Source organism: Lactuca sativa, chromosome 9 (assembly GCF_002870075.4).
Source record: "Lactuca sativa cultivar Salinas chromosome 9, Lsat_Salinas_v11, whole genome shotgun sequence".
NCBI classification, from domain to species: Eukaryota; Viridiplantae; Streptophyta; class Magnoliopsida; order Asterales; family Asteraceae; genus Lactuca; species Lactuca sativa.
In genome coordinates, this window is record NC_056631.2 from 163,973,579 (window position 1) to 163,979,578 (window position 6,000).

A 6,000-nucleotide genomic window follows, 5' to 3' on the forward strand; every position below is an offset into this window, starting at 1 on the left:
GTTTATCTCTGAATAACTTCGTTTTTTTACATATAGGTAACGAAGTTGTTGCAAGTGTTATTATATGACCATTATGACCTGCTGTAGCAAGTTACAACATGTTATAATGATCATATGTGAACACTTCCAATAAGTTCGTTATCTAGATGTGTATAAAAAAAGTTAACCAAATGTGAACAAAAAGGTAATTACCTTGATAATTCAATTTTCCTTCTTTTTTATTTTACTTTCTAATTTTAATTTCATATAAAATTTAACTTAAATGGTAAATATTTTTAAAAGCACACCATTTTGGAAAATATCTTTTTAAAATACACTACTTCTGTAAAAAGAAAAACTCCATATTTGATAGGGGAAAAACATCGTCAATTTATAGAATTTTATTGTTTAAGATTTTAAATATAAAAATTAAAAATTACTAGAGACTAAAAGTAATACAGATGGAAACCAATAACATTAAATAGAACATCCCCTTTAATTAAGTTTGCTTAATGTATTATTCCATGTATTATAATGATTTAAAGTACATGAACGTGGTGTCTTCATGTTCTGTTCCGATTGTTGATTGTTCATGCTCTTTGTACATTCGTCCTCTTTTGCTTGCTTTCCTGATCAGACGACCCCTCAAAACCTTCGATCGAGGATTTGTGGTTGGCGATTTTGTTGCTCTTCTTCACCGATTCTCATGGAACTCCACCAACAATGCACCATTAGTTCCTCGATTTTGCATATCCGATTTCATCGTCTTGAGGGTTTTGGATTGTTGATTAAGGTTTTACCTAGTTGTGATTATTATCGGATTCGTGGGAGCAAGAAGTGCAGACGGGAGCGTGTCGCAGTGTTTCAAGGTTCTTCGATTCAAGTGAGTTTTGCCCATTATACCCGTGGGTCAAAGGCACCAATTCATGTAGGATAGATTGACGAATCTTGATCTAAGCTTTCTTGCATGTTCCTTGTTTGGTTGTGACTCTAGAGTAGGATCACCCGTCCGGGTGTTTATCTCACCTCTGAGTATATATGGTTATGCATTCCATGGATTGTTGGTATTTAGTATGTTATTGTGTTGTAGTGATATGTTAGATCTGTATCCTGGTATATAGGATGTTGTTGTGTTGTAGTATTCTGTTAGATATGCATCCTGGTATATAGGATGTTGCTATGTTGTAGTGATTTGTTATATCGATATCCTAGCATATAGGATGTTGCTATGCGGTAGTGATTTGTAGATTTGTATGTCTACCTGTACTTGTTGGTCATCATCTAGTGGAGTGTCTTAGGGGTTATATGTAGTCATGTAGGATAGTTTGAGGACTCTTGATCTAGGCTTTCTTGCATGTTCATTGTTTGGTTGTGTCTTTAGAGTAGGATCATCTATTCGGGCGGTTATCTCACCTATATTTAATTATGGTTACACATTTCATGGAGGTTAGCTAGTAGCGAGACAGTGTGCAATGTGATGACTAGTAGGCGGTAGTGAGTTGTATGATTGTTGTTTACTTGTATTATGTGCGTACTTGATAACTGCTTATTTATATGTCGACATATGGTAGTAGCAGGTTGAGGCGGTCCTGCTTTATGCTGTAGGCCAAGATACCCGGTGTGGGCCGAATGTAAGTTGTAGGCTCGGAGGCTCGGGAAGAGCGGTTTGGTTGAGGTGGTAGGCCAACAAACCCTGGGTATTCCATCCCGATGGCTGATTGGAGTTGTTGCATGTTGGCACTCCAGTCCACAGACTGATTGGGCATGTGCATTCCAATCTGATGATTTTGGGCTGTTATGCATGCTTGCATGTTTATTGTATGGGGTATTTTGGGGGAAAACTCACTAAGCTTTGTGCTTACCCAGTTGTTTATGTTTTTTAGGTTTCATAGGAAGGCGAATGTGGGACTGTACACGCTCATCAGCTACATTGAGGATTCCGCGTTTCTTATATTACTCTGATTTTCAATAAATGTATTTTGAAATCAACGATTTTTTTTTCTAATAACGGATTTATAAGTGGGAAGTTTTACGTTAATAAAATTAAAAAAAATTATTGTGAAAAATGAGACGCTACACACAAGTTCCATATTTTACTATGCACCGTCAACGAGTATGACTATGGTAAACAAGATACCGTTTATCTTTATAATATTGCATTATTTTTTTTGGGTAAAACAGAGTATCTATTAGAACTAAACATTGTATACTTGCAGTTGATGTTGTTGGTACTGTTTTTTGCATAGGTAATACTATAAATTTGTATCCCTATCAAGTATATGTGGTGTGATCTTTTTACCTTAAGTCGTGATTATGGTAAACACTTGACATCTATATTACTGTTGACTTTAAGTTCAAAGTATGAGCAACAGTCGGGACAAAACTTCAAATCAGGAGAAGTATAGGGGTATATGAAGATTCGATCTGCAATTGCAATTGGGTTCCAGATGCATGATTCTAACAGGAACAACATAATTTACAAATGAATACCCTACAACCTCCGCAACGTGGGGAATCTTTTCTGCTTCACATCAAATATTATATCTACAAATAATTACATGCCAAAAAAAGATATTATTGCAAGCGTACATTAAAAAGCTAAAATATTTAACAATATATATATATATATATATATATATATATATATATATATATATATATATATATATATATATATATATATATATGAGTAAATTACTGAAATCGTCCCTGTGGTTTGGTCAAAATTGCACGTTTGGTCCCTAACTTTTTTTTGCACTCGGATCGTCCCTGTGGTTTGATTTTGTTGCGCTTTTCGTCCCTATGGTTTGGTAAAAGTTGCATGTTTGGTCCCTAACTTTATGTATGTAAGGGACGAAAAACGCAACAAAATCAAACCATACGGACGATCCGAGTGCAAAAAAAAGTTAGGGACCAAACGTGCAATTTTGACCAAACCACAGGGACGGTTCCAGTAATTTACTCTCTCTCTCTCTCTCTCTCTATATATATATATATATATATATATATATATATATATATATATATATATATATATATATATATATATATATAAAGAACTTACAACAAAATAAAAGACACTAATGAGAGGTGTTAGGAATTGTTTAATTAACTTGATAAACATTATTTGATAACTTTTTATTGATTTATGGTTATAAAAAGCATTAAGTTAAAAAATATTTGCATTAATTTATTTGGTTCAAAAAACTAGAAGTTAATACGTTATAAATTAATAGGACTAGTAAGAAAAAAAATGAATTTTCTAATATAAAAGCAATAAGTTGTTTCTATTTGGGGTGAAATTGGTAGGTACCATTTCATTTTTTTACTAAACCTTGTTTTGTTTCTATATGGTACAAAAAATTTGCCACAAATATTGTACCAAGTATAGTTGGTACCAATTTGTTTGGCTACCAATAAGTGTTGGATGAGAACAAAACAAGTTAAGCACTTCAGACAAATATCACAACAAACTTTAGTGACCTTGTGGAAATAAAACTTCTGAAAATGTAAATGAAGTGAACACAATATTTAACGTGGTTCGGTCAAGGTGACCTATGTCCGCGGGCAAACGAGAGAGAGAGAGAGAGAGAGAGAGAGAGAGAGAGTATTTTATGATCAACTTCCAAGAACAGTTACAATCACACTCAAAGGTTACACCTCACTTGATGTAACGTCCCAAAAATATGACCAAAAAATTTCATTTTTAATTTTATAAAACAATATTCCAAAACATCATTAATAGATATCCAAATAAAATAAGTGTATCAACATCATCCCAAATCATAGTATAACACAAAAGCGGAATCCATGTGGTGTGTGCAATGCAGTCAACCCAAGCTCTTCCCCTTAGAACCAGAAATACCTGAAACATAAATTGAAACCGTAAGCACAAAGCTTAGAGTTCCCCAAGCTACCCCATATCATACATCGTAAATCATATATTGGGCCCCCGTCTTCCTTCGGGCCCCGCTCCGTATACAAATCTGTTATTCTTAGGCCCCTCCTGACATCGTGCCCCACCCACTATACGCATACCATATATATCAAATAATCATGCTAACACATACAATGATCAATAAAAAATAGCATACGATTCAGTCATCGGGCCTCGCCCGACATAGAGCCCCGCCTGGTATACATAGCAGCACAATAACACATGAAAGGGTCACGCGAAAGCCTAGCACCCTAACATAAACAATAAGGGTTGACATTGGTGCCTTAGACCCGCTAAATCCAGTGAAGAAACTCACCTCAATTGACATATAGAAGACCCTACACTCGCTGCTGCTGCAAACTGACAAATCCCCGAGCTATCAATACCAAACAACATCCAATCAATAAGTGGATTCCAAATCCATAGCTATAAGTCCATAATTAGGGTAGAAAGACCTTTTACCGCTGACCTAGTTTGGGCCAAGGCTTAGGCCCAAACCTATAATCCAAAAAGGCCCAAAATCCATCTATCCATTCGAGGCCCATACTTGGCGCAATTTTCCAAATTGGGCTCAAACCCTTACATGTGCCTTAACCTAAAGCCCAATAATTTTCCTAGTCCAAAACACTTCTTCTCAGATGGCCCAACAAGAACCCAAACACCTAAGTCCAAAAGAAAGGCCCAATACGAAGTCCAAAGTGCAAAAACCCATCTGACTGAGTATGCGGGGTGTACTCAATTACACGTTAAGCGTACATGCTATATGGATTGTACGCCATGTGTACAGACTTGTACACCCAGCGTACTCACCTATTAAGCCATAATTCTCATTAAGAACTTAATGCTTAAGTCCAGAAGTCCAAACCACATATCTAAGTCCTAATAGACGTCTAGACCCATAAAGTCACTGACTTGCTGACTTTGCATGCCCCAAAAGGATCCAACTTCAAGATATAGCATTCTACTTACAACAAATGAACACAATCTCATGCATGGGTGATTCTAAACCCTAAAGGTGCCAACTTTATGGACATTGAACCTCAGTGATGAGGAATGGTCCACTAGTGTGGCCTAGACCGCTCTAGCACGCCAGCTTGGCCTGGCGCGCCCCTGCCAGCCCTGCCTGGCATTCCCTTGCCAGTCCCTGCTGGGGACTCCCTTTCCACCCCCGTTGGGGACTCCCCTGTTGGTTTATCTGACTAAGTCCAATCCGATGTCATTGGCCGCGTACCAATAACACCAGACTGGGGGGACTTGATGAGATATGGTCCACTGGCGTGACCTAGACTGCTCTAGCGCGCTAGCCTGGCCTGGCGCGCTCCTGCCAGCCCTGCCTTGCGTTCCCTTGCCAGCCTTGCGTTCCCTTGCCAGCCTTGCTGGGGACTCCCTTGCCAGCCCTATTGGGGATTCTCCTGCCGGCTCGGCCAGGCGCTCCCTCGCCTGGCACTCCCTCGTCTAGCACTCCCTTGCCATCCTCTCTTGTTGCGCGCCCGCCAGCCCCGCCCGGCGCCTCCGGGCGGCCTTGCCCAGCTCCTTGCTAGTTGGGCCTGAATTAGGCTGGCCCAAGGCCTGACCTAATTGTCCCCTATATAATGAATAGTTTCTCCTCCTTGGAGGAGGACCCCTTTCCCTGGACTCTCCCCAAGTGGTTCAGCCACCACTAGACTTCCCCATGGCTCAGCCGTCACTATACTTCAGCCGGGTGGCTCAGCCGCCACCCGCCGCCGTCAGCCACCACCAGCACCAAGATGGTTCCCTCCAGCTATGGAGAACCATCTCAGATCTTCTAGCCGATCTAACTTGATCGTCGGAGTCCGCTCCCGGGGCACAGTCCCTAGGACGGCTCTAACGCGTCTCTCTGATTGTGATGTCAGATCTCCGCCGCAGCAAAAGACCAGAAGACTCGTCGGAGGCTGATGTTCTATCACTCAGAAACACCAAGAGTGTAACATACCAAAACTTAAGACCAAAAATTGCATTTTTAAATAAGCTGTTATAAAATCAATAGTATAAAAACATCCATAATATCATCCCATGTCAAAACCAGTATGTCAATAATCAAAACATGTCATCATAAATCAATA